The 16,989-nt window shown below is 45.6% G+C and overlaps 1 protein-coding gene across 8 annotated transcripts in view; it reads left to right on the plus strand.

Moving 5' to 3' along the window:
- The window catches only part of BCL11A (BAF chromatin remodeling complex subunit BCL11A), a 101,267-nt gene that overhangs the window by 67,015 nt on the left and 17,263 nt on the right, over positions 1-16,989 (plus strand). The window lies entirely within an intron of this gene.

Below are 16,989 nucleotides of genomic sequence, written 5' to 3' on the forward strand. Positions count from 1 at the left end.
GATCTCATGTCCACCATAGGACTGTGGTCTGTGGACAGGGAAAATTTCAAGGCTTTTCTGGGCCTGATGTAGCCATTTTCTTTCAATATCTTAGATTGGTAGGTCTTTAGAAATTATCTCTCAGAATGTGTGTGTGTGTGCCTAAGTATAGTTTTCTTGAATTTCTCACTTCAGTACTTAACTACACATATGTGCAGAAAGTGAACTCTTAGAATTTGGCTATCCGTTCTTTCTCATTGTGTGAGAAGGAGGCAAAGTTGCCAAATTGGAGGTGGGGCAAGGTGGGCCAGTAAAGCTGTGATTGGTGTCTCATTTTGATGTGTAGGAGAGAGAACAAATCACAAGTCATTCTCTGGAAAGGAGCCATGGTCCACCCACAGAACAAGGACCCTGAAATCCCCAGTACCAGTCTCCCTAGGATGTCTTGCCTTTCAGCAGCTGTTCAGTCAAATCCATTTCAGAATGGAGAACAGCTTGTCACAGTTCTCTACTCTTGACCTGCTGATAGAGCAAGGGGCTTGGAGACTTTGGGTAGATATGGAAATAGATCCCTAAACATACGAAAAAGATTTTTTCGTATGTGTGGTGGGGGAGAGGAGAACCAGAGCAGAAGGTTGGAGAAAGAAAGTTGGGGAAGGAAACTAAAATGTGCAATCTCATTCCTCAGCCTTCTTGTTGAAAATGAGAATCAGATGCAGCAATGTATATTTCCAAGAGCTATCTGGTGATGGGATCCATCTGGTGAAGGGCTACTTCTGGGGGACCTGGAATTGCTGTGTGACCTTTGGGAAACACTTGCCTTCTCTGGGTTGAGCTCAGCCCGTAGTTCACAAGGGGCATTGCTGATATTTATAGACTGTGTTTGACAGTCCCAAGTGAAAGGCAACTTCACTTCTCACCCCAGAATAGCAAGCGTTGTTTCTCATATCTAGGTTGCTGGGACAGCTTCCCAGGAACCTAATATTCAGCAGCTTTGTGACGTTGGATGGAGGGTTTTTCTTTTTAAATGAGTTGATTGGCTTTTGCCACTTTACACATTATTTTCCAGGTCTAGGCTTATTTTTCCCTTATAGGTAGAATCTAAAAGAGTATGGGGTCTGCCCTGGCTCACACCATTCTGTTTTTGCAGTTAGCTTAAAGGCATGGAGGACGTTCCTGGGGCTGGTGTCTGCTAGCCAAGAACCAAGATGACAGCAGCATGGCTGTAGAGGCATGGGCACTGCTGGGGCTAGTAGCCCACTGTGGTGGCAGCTGCTGCTGCTGCTGCTGCTACTGCTGCTGTCCTTGGCATTCTTGCTGGAGTGGCTTTGCTCCACCCTGCCTGGTCACTGTGCCGTTCAGTCTGGGCTATGGCCTCTCACCCCACCTCATCCCATTGCATTTCGTAAGCCAGTAACTCCAAGGCCAGACTTCCATTACCGTCTGGATGGCTGCATTTGTTTGCAGGAACCTCAAGCAAGAAGGGGCCTGTTTAGGAAATTGGGCATTGGCCTGGTGAGAAGGTCAACGTGGGAAATGGTGGCTGCAAGGGATGCCTTTTTCTTCCAGGGCTATGCCTTGGTGGTGGTGGTGAGGGTGTACAAATCATTTTTATATTTCCTATTTTGATTTAAATACTGTTCCTTTTTTTTTTTTTTCTTCAAAGTCCTAAGCAAGTGCCACAGAGGATTTCTTTTTGGCTTGAACTTGACAAAATTTGGAGCACACAAATTTACACACACACAGTCATGAACACACACCCCTTCTCCTGTCTCCCCAGACCCCCAGCACATATATTCCATAATGAGGTATTCCTAAGTGAGAATTCCTATAATTTGAGGTTTTACACTGGAATGGTGATAAGGGCAGGAAACCTCAGCCTATATGCATTTTTGCTTGAGTGGTTAACCTTTCCTCTCTTTCTCCTTCTTTTTTCGCCCCCCTCCAAAGTCCCCCTTCTCTTAAGAAAAAACATGTGAGCCATGTTAGAAGTACGGCCTTGACCTCAGCCTCACCAGGTGCGGCTGCTGACTGGTGCAAAAAAATAGGAAATATTATTTAAAAGGCAGGGAGGGGAGAGTTTCTATTCCACAATCACTGCTGTTTCAGTGAAAAGCAACCCAGTTTATCTGTAAAACCTACTTCCCTTTCTGGTGAATGTGGCTGTTTTTGACAGAAGAGGACCCCAGTTGTTGGGGACTAAAGAGAGGGAAGGTGAGAAAGAAGATGCTGGAAACAGAGGTTGGAGAAAGAGAGGCAAGGAAGTAGAAAGGAGGAAAAGGGGAAGAGAGGAGGCAGGGGGAGAGAGGGTTGGAATTTGAGCTATTTTCAGCTGAATGTGAGTGCAGATTTCATCAGGCTTCTGGGCTGCAGGGAAACTGATGTGTGCAGACCTTCTGTGTAACTTCCTGTGAAGCGGCCGTGGTGACTGCATTTTCTGACACTGTCAGAGTCTGGACAACCCTGCCAGCTCCTGGAACGGCAACCCGACAACTGTCACAGACGAAGCATCAAAAGCATGAGCTGTCGATAGTGACCTGCATTTGCAGAAAATCTGAGGGCTTTCTAATTAACAGAGGAGCTCTAAATTAGAGTAAAGCTGTTCGACAAGACCCCTCATACGCGGTAAGTGTCACAATGCAGATAATCATTACATCTAACAAGCTTCTGATTTTTAACAGAAGCTATGAGACCAACTCATATTTATAATGGTTCAGTTTCAAAGGGGGGAAAAAGCAACCAAGAAAGAAAAAGAAGGAAAGAAAAAAGAGGAAAGGAAGAAAGAAAGAACAACCAGAAGAACAAAATAGGAAAGAAAAATAAAAGGAAATCCTCCTTCAAGTGCTTTGGGCGAGCGCTTAGACCCAGTCCCCAAATTCTTTCTTTGTTGCCTGCTGCAGCATCCAGATACATCTTCTGTTTTAGATTTTTCTTACTGTAATCCACGTCTGCTAATATGCCAGCTCATTCATTTGATGTTTCCTGGAGACGAGCATCCTCTCTTGAGTTATTTCTGACAATTGCAGCATTCCACAGGGTCTGAACTGTTGAACACAGTGCCCTAACTTAAATGTTACAATCAAAACACATGACATAGCAGTTGATTTGGGTTCTGCCTTGGACAGAGAAACAGACCGGGGCTGAAGGGACTGCAGCTATACCTGGGGACTTGCCTGAGATCATTTGGGACTTGCCTGGTCTCAAGTCTCCTGACCTTGGCCAGGACTCTTTGCACTGGGCAGGGGAATTTGAGTCCCAGTTTGAGGCATTGATTTAAATCACGTTTCAAAGGCCTGAGTGGAGCTGATTATTTGTGTGTCTTCTTTTCCTGGTGTTCCCCTTGTCAAGACCATTTCTCTATCATAGGATATATATTAGAGGGGAAAAGGGCTGTAAACCCTGATTGTTGGCTAGCATTGTTCAGGAAGTGTAGCATTAAGGAGCAACACTTCTGTCGCCTGTGTTGATTCTCCTCCAACTACCCACACTATCCTTGCAATTATCCATGGGAAATAATATAAATCACACTGCCTGATTCTTCTCAAACATCTCGCACAGTAATCACAGGCGGAAGCGCAGGTTTTCTTGCAGTGCCATTATCAGTAAATCAGATTTTGAGCATTTATCAGCAAAAGTTAGACTTAAGCATCATCATTTCTGTAATGTTTGAAAGAAAGATTTGTTTCAGTGGGGACTCTGCCAATCAATGATCTTTCAGCTCGACTCTACTATCAATTATTGCTGCAATTATTTGTCTAGTTGGATATTTAAAATGTCATCAGAAAGAGATGATTACATATTCCAGAAAGCAAGGCACTGTATAATCACATGAACTGAATCCAGTTAAATGTAGTGTGGTACTAACCTGTCCTTCAAAATAGAATTCTTGAGCTACCACCGAAGCAGTCTTCTGCCCTGTTTTCAGGAAGCTGATCTTAACCTTGGGATGCAGTGTGCTTTCAGGGTCGGGTGATACTTAATTATGGAGAACTTTCCAAGTCTGAAAATGGAATTGCTCCTTCACATACACGAGAAGTGCATTTTGGTTATCTCATTCATCTGCAAGTCCATAAATAAGCAGTCCCTCTATTCTTCTTGCTTCCTGTGAATTTAAATGCCAAATCCTGATTTGTGGTAAAGTTGTCACATGCCCCTTTCCCACTCTCTATGCCTGGTGCCCAGGAACTAAGCAGTGGCAGTGGAAATTACAACTGTTTGGAAGCCAAGAAAAAAGCTCCATTTCTCACTTTTCTCCAGTTCCGGATATTCTCGGCTCTGCTCCATGTATCAGCCTCCTCCCCACACACCTCCTCCACTGCACACCCTCCTTCTGTCCGCTCCGTGAACAGGAAACAGAAATACAGCTCCAATTTTTTTTTAATGGAGGAAGAGAAACCACAACCCGAACAAACAACTCAAAAACTAAACTCCAACAAAACTAAACTCTCAAGATAGAATCATGAGAGATGCAAAATATCCAAAATGTCCTAAGTGGATCAAACCACCCTCCCCGACCCCCGCCCCTTAACAGGTCTGCCTCTCTTCTTGGGAGTCAGAAGTGACCTTGATGAACTGGATGTTAGGTCCGAAAGTGACAACCAAGGCCTCCGCTGGGAAGCATCAGTCCAACCGCCTTGTTTTGACACCAGGACTAGAACAAACCAGAGGTCCCAGAGAAAGTCTCTATACCTAGGTGGGTTTCCTGAGCTGGAGAATTTTCCATGGGGCTGTCTGTGTTGAGGCTTTTCCCCATTCACTTTCCCAATTCACTTCCCAGAGAGCATGCTGAGCTCATTCCAGGACACTGTGGTAGTCAAAAGGCTCTCCCACCATCACATAAAATGTACTGGGGTTCTGTTAGAAAATTAATCTCACCTGTGGAAAAAAAATATGCCTTTAAAACACTGGAGCCCTGAGTTGTGTGTGCTGGAGCATGTGGGAAAAAGAAGGATGTAGGGGGTGGAGCATCAAAAAAAAAAAAAAGACAAAAAAATTCACGAGCCATGGAAATGGAGAAGAAACACTGTTTCTGCTGCAGTTTTCTTAGCCAGGGGCCAACCGTGGACAGCACTGTCACCTTGACCCCTGTCCTGCTTCACCTGCCAGCTTGTGGCCTGGGTGGCTTCAGTTCTAGCCCTGGGTGACCCTCTGACTCTTGAGAGCATGTGTATGTGCTTGTAGTGGGTGGGGTGTAGTGCGTTAAAGCCGCAAAGCAGAGGTGTGAAGGGTCTGGTGTAGCTCTTGGGAGACAGAGAGAAGGCCCTGGGTTCTGAATGTTTTTACTTTTCCTAGGATCCCTGCTTCATTTTTGTTTTCAAGGTGTTACTTGTTTCTCTCTTCTTGCCTTCCAGCATGTCCCAAGCAGAGGTGGGTGGCTAGGTTTGGGAATGGGGTGCTGGGAGGGGAGGGGATATCCCATTCCAGGGCCCTTCCTAGTTTTTGGGCTGGGAAGCCACAATCTCCTTGAGCATAGCAGGGCTTTGCCTTCTTCCCTGAGCTGTGGCCACCACTGGGCTGCACCAGGATCTAGTGCAACTTGGGTGACAAGGTGTGGGTGGCTGCAGGTGTTCTCCCTGCATCTGAAGCAGGGAGGCAGCTGGGGGCTTCCAGCCAGCCTGTAATGCCCCTCCCAGGGCTGGCTTCCTAGCCTTATTTTTAAGCCCTTTTAGTGGAGCAAAAACTATTTAGAACTATGGGTTCAAAAATAGGGATTATTCAAGCGGATGTACTTCACACTGTTCTTTCTCTTGGGACAGAGATGGGGGTGCAGGTAGGGGAAGAGAATAGAGGAAAATGTGGAGGATTGCTACAGCAAATTGAGAGAGGAAGGAGAAAGGGACCCAGACTAGTAATTGAGACCAATTCATCAGAAGACTTAAGGAAATTTGACATCCACTGTAGCTCTTCTAACTGTGTAATTACCCAGCATTTGGAAAGTGAATGATTAACCCGATTGTCCATAACAACCATTGAGCAAATACACTATTACAGATTGCCAAAATAGTACAGTGAAGCGATGGACCAGCAGCCACTTTCAAGGGGCTATAATCCTCTCCTGGGTCAAGGCTGACCCAGAGGCTCCTTGGTTAGTGAATCATTTACTAGGGAAGGTTTCCCCCGGTCACTGCTGGCTCCATGGCCTGGTCCTTCCAGCCAGGTCATTTAGAATGGCTCTCCCACAGGAAGAAAAGTTCGCTGCACAGTGCTTGATTCCTGAGTATTTATTGAGGGGGTCTTCTTTGCCCAGCATGGTACTCAGAGGTAGACCACTGAGTCTTGGTTCTTAGAAGCCTTGAACTTTTAGTTGACAAACCAGTGGTAGATGCTTGCTGATTACAGGGAGACCTGGATCCAGGAGAAATGGAGTGGAGAGCCAGGGTCAGAAGAGAGACATACCCTTTGCAGGCCTTTGCGTTATCTAGCCAGTGCTTTCATGTCCCAGACCCCCTGGCCTCCAGCCCCTCCGCCCCCACCTTCCCCCCACTGTCCTTGGTGCAGAGTAGGGCAGTCATCTCAGTGGGGCCTCCTTCGGGGAAGTCCACGGCTTGCTCCACACTGGAGGAGCTGCCAGAGTCAGCCAAGAGCCGCAGGCCATAAATGCAAAGTATGATTTAACAAAAGCAGCTTTTGAGTGAGAAAGCTGAGTGGAGTTGTCCCAACCTGTCAACTTCAGATTTCTTTCCTCCTCCCCATAAATCAAAAAACGGTTGGTGGAAGGGAGGGACAGAAGCGTTTCATTTTCAGATTTTGTAAGAAAATAAAATCAAATCAAAAGAACCTGTCCCACGCTGATACCTTACCTGCCAGGTTTGAGCCTGAGGCAAATTTTTGTGGCCATGTAATAAGCCTCTTTAAAATGGTGACAGACCCTTGACTCTTTGCCTTGAATTACATTGATAAAAGACATTTTATTGCGTTAGAGCCGGGGCAGGAGTACAGGACGGTTCTTGCCTGGTCGGCCTCTTTGAAACCGTGTCAGCCTGCCGTCCACACTCTCCACCGCCTGACAGGGTTTGAGTGCGATGGCGGCTGAGATCTGTGGGCCGGTGACAGAGGGGGCTTTCTACCTAGCAGTGGAAGGTTGAGGCCCTGGAAACAAAAGGATTTCAGCCTGAGGGGCTTGTTAAGGAAGAGTTATTCTTTCGTGTTCCTAGCAGACCTGAGAGATCTTGACATTGGTGGCCTCTGGTCAGCCTCATGGTTGGGACTGCGTGGAAATGCCAAACCTGAGAGACCTCATTTTCCAAGCAGTCTTAGAGAGACTCAAAAGATGATCCCCGGGTCCCACCGTGGTGTTGGGCCCCTGTGCCTGCAGAGGCCAGGTGTCCATAGGGCTGAGTCCCCAGGTGGACCTGCTAGGTGGGTAGAAAGGAGTTGAGGATGTTGTGCTGTTGGATGGAGGAGCTTGGCGGTGTCTGGGAACATTGGATGTTACTCATACGGAATCAGCAGAATTAGTAGTCCCAAGAACAGACGGCAGTGCCCCACCCCGTGGCTGGACTGAGGCTTCTCCAGTGATGGCAGGTTGTATCTGTGGGCATCTCCGATTTGCTCAGGGAGCACTTTCCAGATTGGTCAGCGGTATAATGAAGGATTAGGAAATTGGGTAAAAAGCCAGGGAGGAGGGGGAAAAAAAAACCGACAAAGCCAAGGCCTGTGTTTTGTTCTGTGGGACTCTGCCAGAGAGATGAGGACTGAGGCCAGAGCTGGGCTGCTGTGTGCCTGGGAGGTGGGAAGGTGCTGAGGCACTGCAGAGAAGCAGCTGCCGTGTGCCCCGGGCAGAGGCCTGTTTCTGAAAGAAGGACTTGCCGTCATGGGAGGAGGCCTGGCCTCGCAGCACCAGAGCTCTCCTTCATTCAGCCTCACCTCAGGCGAGAGGGCAGCCTAGTTTTGTTCCTGAAGAAATGTTAGAGCCTGACCTGCTAGACCATTTTTTTTTTTTGGGTAGAGCTTTGAAGCCTTAAATTAGTTCTCACAATTTCCGAGCAGCTCTGTGTTAACCATAGGACATAATAGGTTTTAATTCTGGAGAATGGCCAGTTCTGGTTCTCAGAATCTCTTAGCCAAGACTGTCACCGAGTATTAGACCTGTGAAGTGCCTTCCACTCTTCCCCTGAAGTCCACACACCACTCACTCAATAGTGCCAGAAAGGCAAGTGAGGAGATTGCCTGAAAGGGGCTGGAAGACCAGTGTCCAGACGACACTTTTCTGCCATGGCCCTGAGGTGGCGGTGGGAGGGGGTTCATCAGAAGGTGGGCAGAGTTCTGAAGCCCAGCCCTGTCCTCCCTGCCCACAGCAGGACACTTCTGAGATCTTCGAGTTCCTCACTGGGAGGTGAGGCTAATACCTTCCCTCATTCCACAGGACGACTGTGGGGGCAGGATGTGAAGAGAGAGTACTTTGGGAAGAATATAATGCTTTCCACCCAGCCTGGGCAACATGGTGAGATCCCGTCTCTACAAAAAATACAAAAATTAGCCAGGTGTGGTGGTGGCGCATGCTTGTAGTCCCAGCTACTTGAGAGCTGAGGCAGGAGGATTGCTTGAACCCGGGAGGCAGAGGTTGCAGTGAGCCAAGATTGTGCCACTGCACTGCAGCCTGGGCAACAGAGTGAGACCAAGTCTCAATTTTTTAAAAAAGCTTTCCATAAAGGCTAGGACAGATGTGCTTCCTTAGGAAGGGCTGGACTTGGAGGCCTTGCCCTCCTCTGGGCTTATTGGCCTTCAGAGAGGCCTGACAGAGCCTTCCTGGGGCTGCCCATCCTTCTGGCCCCTTCTCTGTGCACAGACCAGTCTTGGATGATAAGTCAGGAAAGCCCTCCAGCTGGCCGGGCTGCAGTGTCACTGGGGCTGCCCACACCTGCTAACCATGGCTCCCCACTCCCTTGTCACTCACAGCACCACTGCCCCTGTTTCCACAGTGCCCACAAACAAAACATCAGGAGTCTCTTGGAAACACCATTTTTGGTTATTTATTTATTTATTATTTATTTACTTTAAGTTCTGGGATACATGTGCAGAACCTGCAGGTTTGTTACATAGGCATACATGTGCCATGGTGGTTTGCTGCACCCATCAACCCGTCATCTACATGAGGTATTTCTCCTAATGCTACCCCTTTCCTTGCCGCCCCCTCCAACATGTTTGGTTTTCTTTAGCTTATTCTAGTATTTTCTCAAGACCGAGTGAAATGATAATATAGAGGCATAAAGCACATTTGTTGTGAGTTGACGCAGATAAAAAGGCTCGGGGTGGCCTCTTCAGAGTAATTTGGGAGTCGTGTGTTCTGCTGGCTTTGATAGACAAGCCCTTCTCTGCCCTGGCAGGTGTTATCAGAATCAAACGTTTGCAAATGGTCATTCTCATCGCATCCATCTTCACAGCCCCATGCCTCTTCCTGAATGCTCAGTTGAAAATGCGTATTTCACCTTCCTCAGGTATCTAATACTTAATCTGGGAGAAACGCAAGTGTGGTTTGCAAGGCTTTCCAGGTGTCCGAATGATGATTTTCCGTTCTTTTCTTCATTTCTCGAGTGGGGTAGGGAGGCATTGGGGTGTTTGTGATATGTTTGTGTGAAGCTGGACAACTCGGGTGACAGAAATATGTTCAGGGCAGCGTCTTTTATCGTCCCTTCTAACTACAAAGGCATCTATTGCAGTTGAGCTCCACTTTCAGAAGGTCCAATACACACAAAAATCTCATTAATGGAAACTGATAAATTAGAGAGTGATTTTTCACATTACAGAAAGATTGTTAACTTTTCAAAAGGTTTCTCCACAGGGTTTCTTTAAATAGTGAGCTCCCCCACTGAATTTAAAGTGTTTGTTTACAGATCATTAACTACTTGACAGAGAGGATATTGGGGGTTGGGGGGAAGGAAGACACACTTAAAAGGTAAAATGTTAGAAGCCCTGCCAATTTTCAATGAGCCTGGAAGGGTGACGAAACATCTCTGAAATTACATTAGTTAGCAAATGTGATTTATTTTACAGAAATTCATTTTACACATGGCTTTCCAAGAACTCCATGCTGATGGGGTGTGGGGGGAGGGCAAGGACCACAGGGTGCTGGGCTTTGCTGTCCTGGTTTGTGGTCGCTGGGGAGAGGACTCCCTTTTCTTAGAGTCCTGTGTGTGCCTTCGTGAGCAGTGGGTGCCAGGCTCTGGCATGAGGCCGAGCTTTGCTACTGGCCTTCTGGCATGAGCCACTGAGACCTTTTCCCTTGACATTTAGCCTGGGTTTGGGGAAGTTTCTTCCTGGTTCTCTGACCTTCAGTCTCATTGGCTCAGGACACACCTAGGTTTCCTCCTTGAAGCTCAGACAGGTGAACTTTGCAAGACTGTGTCCCAGGAGGTTGAAATCCACCATCAGGCTCACTCTCTAAGCCTAAGGATTAGCGTGGGGACTGAGCCTAGCCCTGAACTCTCCCATAAGGCCCTCCTCATCCAGGTCAAGGTCGTGAGGGGAACAGGTGTATCCTGGCCAGCTTCTAGCATGGCCTATAGTAGGTCTCTCGGCTGGTCCGAAGGAGGCCTGGACTGGCATGGGAGGCAGGAGAGAGAAGCCACCCGTCTAATCCAGTCTTCTCCTTTTAAAGATGGAAACACTTAGGGCCAGAAAGAAGAAAGGATTTATTCAAGGTCACGAAACAGCTGGTGAGTTGCAGAGTTGGGGCTGCAGAACTTAGGTTCCTGACTTCCCTCTAGCAGTCCAGAGGAACAAGTCCCTGCTTCCTAAAGGAAGAAAAGAAACTGGGGAGTGGTGGCAGTGGGAATACATAGAGCAAGGGCATCTCTGAAAGTAGCTCCCAAATAACCTGATAAATACCTCCGACGGAGGCAAGGCTACACCCCTCTCCCTGCTGCCACTACACACAAACATCCTCAACTGAGGATTCAGAGCAGGAGTAAGGGCACCCCTATCCTCACCATGGCTTTGAAAAGAAGAAAGAGGGGAAATTTGGAGGGATGGTCAAGTTGATGATTGAAGAGACAAAGTAGTGTAGGAAAATCTCAATGTTTCTTGCACAGTCATTTGTTGAAAATGTGTCAGCAAGTACAAGCCCATCTTAAACTGGCAATGAGACATCCGAAATAGATTATTTAAGCCAGGAAGGCAGTATTGCAAGGAAGAACATGGCTATCAACACTTGTTTGTCTGACTCAGAGGAATAAAACATAGTAAATTTTGCCTTAGCGGGCCACCCACACTCATTGGGGGAAGAAACAATTGAGGTGGGGGAAAAACAGAACAGATGAAACTTCATGGAGTTTCACAAGAGTCCACATGGCTGTGTCCCTTATTTTCAGAAAATGTGAAATTGGAAAATACGCACTTGTGAAAACGGAAGATGTCACAGAAATCTTCAGAGGATTTATTTAGATGGTCGTATCCTCTGCTGTCAACTGGATGAATCAGTGTGCAATATTTTGATGTGAATGTAACCACCTATTGGGCCCCATTTACTCTGTGCCCACCTTGGGCTTTGCTTCTCTCTGAGCATCTTTACCTGCTTTTTCTTTTTATCTAGGAAATCCTTTCTCTTGGCTCTCCAGGTTTAACTCATAAGTTTTCCTCTTTCCCAAAGCCTCTCTCCCTCCCTTCCAAATGGAAGTAATTTATCTTCCTTTGAATTTCCATAGCAGCTCATCTGTACCTCTCTCATGACACACTTTCTGCATTGGGGTAGAGCAATTTCTGTGCAGGCCTTACCTTTTCTACTAAATGAAGCCTGCTGTGGGAGAATCTGTGTCTGTGTTTTCTTTGTACTGCCCACAGTGGCTAGCCCATTGCTTGGGCATTGTAGGCACTCAGTAAATATTTGTTGAATGAATGCATGAGAGGTTGAATGAATGCATGAGAGAATGAATGAATGGAATTTATCCTGGGGGACACACATTTTGCATAGTGAGGTATGTGATTAAACAAACAAAACAAATTGTCCTAAGACAATTTGTCTTTTTTATGCAGCTGCCCTCTCAGTCTCCTAGATAAGTTCCACCATTCTAAGGCAAAAGCTTAAAGTATAATAAAAATTTATCTAATTCACGATCAAGTGAAAATACTTTGGGCCCAGAGCCAAAGAATATTATTGGAGTGAACTTTTTTTTTAACACCCTAAATTTAACCAGCTGGAATTCTTTTTTTAAGTATCATCCTATTCAACCTTTTGAAATGAAGGATTTGCCTTTTAGTGGGAAATCTGCATTTCAACACAAAGATGGAACACAATGTCTTTGGCTTAGTTACTCTTCAGAAAAGCAAGACTTTTTTTTTTTTTTTTGGAATTGTATGCTTTGCTTATGTTAAAGACACAGCTTGCAGAAAAATTTTGTTTAGGCCTGACAGATTGGTGCCTGGCATTTTTATAGATAAAGGGTCATGCAAAATGTCATCTCTACTTCTTCCCTTTATTGAGAAAAAGCCTAGGATGAGAACTCTTAAAAGGTGAAGTTAGTAACCCGTTGTTTGAATAATCAAGGCTCTGAGAGGATAGCATTGATCAAAAAAGAGCTTTAAAATGAGTGATTGATATTATTTAAAGTCACTGGTGAAGTATCAAGGAATCTAAGGACCATGAGCGAGTTTCTAGAAGAAATTCTGTATTGTAGTGTCTGTAATTATTGCTTTCTTTTGTTTTTGCAGAATACACTTTTTAAAGAACATCAGGATTTGGTAAAACCTTAGCCAGTAAAAAAGCAATGAAGGAAAAAAAATGCTCATGTAAATGCTCATTTCTAGAACAAAAGAGAATGCGATTTTGACAATATCAGAAGGTTAATTAAGAAGTCTGTGAGTGATGATAAAGCTGGCACATTTTCATTACAGATTGACACAACTCAAGACAGGCATAGCTAATGTTTGCTCTCTAATACTCTGATAAGTCAGAGAATCTAAGCAAGAAGAACTGGTATCTATGGTAAACATAGGGTCAAGAGCTAGATGCGGCTGAATAGAAAGGACATTTACTTTGCAGTTAGATAAAGAAGCCTCTAGCTCAGACTAGCTGCACTGTTGTTATTTGTGTGACTTGAACCTAGTAATCGGATTCAGAACTGGAATAGGTTCCTTCAGGGTGCTTTACAAATGTTCAGGATGCATTTTAAGTGTAGTCTAGAAGGTGGCTACATGGAAGGGCTGAGGGACTTGAGTTTTAAGAACCGGGAAAGGACTGTAGGGAGTCCTGTATTTTGGCCTGTCACCAATATAGAGACCCCTCCTCAACACAGTGTCATCCATTCTCTTTTTGAAGACCCAGGGTGAAAGAAAGGACGGTCACAGCGTCATGAGATAGCCCACGCCATGTGGGACAGCTCTACTGCTTTTGTGCCTGTCTTACTGAAAAAAACAAACAGGGAAATTATCTAAAAACATATGTTTAGGAAATATATACACATTCACACACGTACACAGACACGCAGGCACACACATATACACATATGCATGGACACGCTCATGCACATGTGAATGCACGCACATGCACACGCTCACACGCGCATGCACACGCTCACACGCATGCACACGCTCACATGTATATACACACATGCACATGAGCATGCATGCACACGCTCATACACATATGCACACATGCACTCATATACACATGCACACGCTCACACATGCACACATACGCTCACAAACATACTTGCACGTGCATGCACACACATACAGACTTATGCATGCACATGCTCACACACATATACACACGCTTGCACACACACACACATACTTTTTAGTGAATAGCACACATCTATATACTCCTGTGGAGAGTCCTGTGGTTTTAGTACCTGTTAAAGTTGGGCTCCCAAAGCAGTAATTAAATGTGTTGGAATGATGCTTTTTTGCTTAGCTGTTTTGGGACATTTGGACATCTTCAGTGTTACCTGTTGATTAGTAGACAGTAATGTGGCTGAATTACACACCCAGTGATTAGTTTCAGAAACAAATAGCATGTTAATAGTCAAGGAATCTTTGAGACGTTCTTGAGGAAACCAAAAAACTTGATTTAATGACCTTAAATTCCAGGAGCATCCCACTGGGCTTAGAGCTCTGGGTCAAAAGTTGGTATCCAATATATGTAGAAATGTAAAGTGACCAAATGTATAACATTAAATCAAAGCCATTCCCAGTTTGTTGCATATTTTTTAATGAGACCTGAAAAATAAGAGTCATTATTTTTTAATTCAGCCATAAGGAAACTTTGCAACCTAATAATGTGTAAGGCATTTCTGAGGCCCCAAGTGGAAATGCTGGGTCTAGAGAGACCTTTATGAAATAGAACAGGTTGAAACACCTTCCACCAGAAAAGTGTAAGACATTTGAAAAAACTGAGACAGAAAAGGGAAATGTGTCCCATCTGAGAGACCAGAAAGGGAAACAAGAGTCCAGTTCCTGCTCTGTCCGTGCTGTTGCTACAGCTGTGTTCTCTGACATGTCGACTTTTATGGAAGCAGTGAGGACACAATCTGTCTGGCACAAGCTGGTTTGGGTGTAGTCTCATGCTAAGAAGGCCCTCAAAGTGATGGAGAGCCTGGACCTGTTCTCTGTCTTTATCAATGACAGACGGAGGGTGGAACCTGAATTTCCTAATGGAGGGACCCTTAGGGATTCCCTAAGCTTAATTTGATTTTGACTGTTCCAGTCCTAAAGGGGGTGGGGTCCTGGACAGGAGGGATAACAGCCTCATGGCCCATGGGTCTCTGCCCAGGGAATCTCAAAGCTTCCAGCATTCATACTTCCCTTCCCCTAAGACAGCAGTGCTGATTCAACTTGAGTGTGCATCAGAATCACCTGGAGAATTTATTCATCATAGACTGCTGCTTCCCTGCCCTCAGTTTCTGATTCAGTAAGTCTGAGGTGGTGCCCAAGAATTTGCATTTCCAACAAACTCCCAGGTGATGCTGATCGGGGGTGGGCTTGGGTCTGCACTGTGAGAATCACTTGCCTAAGAGCACCAACAAAGAAATAAAGAGGACATAACTAGATCACCCACTTCCTGGCCAGCAACCAGAGCCCATCTCTGGCTGGGGAGAATGAAAGTGAAGGTGGGAAAAGAAGAGGCCCTCAACCAGGGGCAGCTCTTCCCCCACCCCGCCCCCTGGCCTGGGAAGGCAGAGCTGCTCCTTGAGTTTGACGCTCAGAAGCATTAATTGTGATACTTTACTTTGTCTAAGCTGTGATGAAATAATTGAAGGCATCATAGCAAGAAGTTAAGCCCTAGGGAGGCTATTAACAATTTAGCATTTCCAGTTCATGTGGGAATGTCGATTCTACTTACCAAAGAGAATATTATGGATGTGTTCAGTGGAAGAAGCAGCAGAATCAGCTGGGGTCCTCAATTGGCTTTGCTTTGACCCTCTTCCTGGAGGAAGATAAATGCAAGGGTTAGTCTCACAAAGACAGTGTGCTTTTTTCTAAAGTAAATAGCTTCTTAGGCTGATAGAAATGGTTTCAGCTGTCTAATTCTGCAGGGGAAGCAGAGGTAGAGGGTGAACACAGCAAAGGTGAGGCCAGGAGGCCCCGGCAGCAGAGCAGGCCTTGTTTTCCAGCTGTGAGACCAAGTCAGTTCGTTGGCACCTTTTGAAAGCCCCATGTAACACTGCTGGGCTGGACCCTCCCCAGGACTGTTAAGTACTGCCTAATGGATCAGCAGAAACAGGACCTTCTTATTGGGCAGTGAAGACCACGGCAGTAAGAGCAGAGGGGAAGAGACAGATTCCCAGGAATGATCACTGGATCAGGAGTCAGGAGATGAATTCTAATCTTCACATTGTGGTTAACCATTAGTGTAGCCATGGGCAAGTCGCTTAATTTCTCATGGCCTTAGTTTCCCCATCTGTAAAATGAAGGGACAGACTTGATGATAGCTAAGGTTTTCTACAACTTAGAAAACAAAAACAAAAATAAATGATGCTGCCAGATACTCAGATGAGACCTCACTTTGCCACATGGCTTGACACTATAGAGATCTGGTCCTGCAGTCAGCTTGTTTAGGGCTAATGGGTTTGTAGACGAGTTTGCCAACCAGAAATTTATGCGAGGGGTTAAGCATGGATTAGGTCAGCAGTTCTCCCATTTCTTGCTGGAGGCCTGCTGAAGCACTTCAGGGTCTCTTCCCAGAGTAAGTGGCAGAGAATTTGAAATTAGATGCTCCCCATACAAGGATCCAAGTACCTGTTGCTTTTATGCTGGGATCACAGAGATACCCGGGTTGCGTGTGTTTCCTAAGAAAAGGATGTCTGTTTTGGCAGCAAACTTAGTGAACGGCTGAGGCAAAAACAAGTGCAAAAATGGATTCTCAGATTTCTCATTGAAAAATGCCATGACAAAATCTGTAGTAATTTTACACTACTCTCGCAATTCAGTTGACATAAACAGTCAAATGTAGACATACTTGTTTGTTAAGTCCGGTCTTCCTGCTTGTGTTGGTTCACTTTGCGGTTGTTTATTTTGTTTTAGGTCAGAGAGGATGAAATGTCTCTGTAGACAGTCTCAGGCTAGGTGGTGCTTCCACCAGGGCCTCCCTCTGCAGGCCTGGTAACAGCAGACCTATGCTGTCTGTGTAAGAGCCTTCTCAGCAGCACACCATTGTTACCCACCAGGCTCCTCGCGAAAGGAAATCTTATCCCAACTGCCTTGGCTGTGCTTGGCAGTGTGCTCTATATAAGGAGAACAGGATGTATTTTACACTTGAGACCTGCTATCCTAGAGTACAACAACAACACTTCTAAGTGCTCTTAATATTAAGCTAATGGAAAACATACTGTTTATTCACCATCAAAGTCTGTTTTTCTTCTCTCCTGCCCTCCCCAATCATCACGAACTCCAAACCTCTAGAACACACAGAGCGTTTCCTGCACCATCTATCCTCCAGTCTGTCTCAAGATGGACAACTATATGGTTAGTTAGCTAGAGGAGGACTTGGAAAAGCTAGGCACTTACCACATACACCATAAAATCCCCAGACTGCACAAACCAAATTTTCCTCTTCTCAAAAAAATCTCAGTGCTA

This window comes from Rhinopithecus roxellana, chromosome 17 (genome assembly GCF_007565055.1).
Source record: "Rhinopithecus roxellana isolate Shanxi Qingling chromosome 17, ASM756505v1, whole genome shotgun sequence".
Lineage (NCBI taxonomy): Eukaryota > Metazoa > Chordata > Mammalia > Primates > Cercopithecidae > Rhinopithecus > Rhinopithecus roxellana.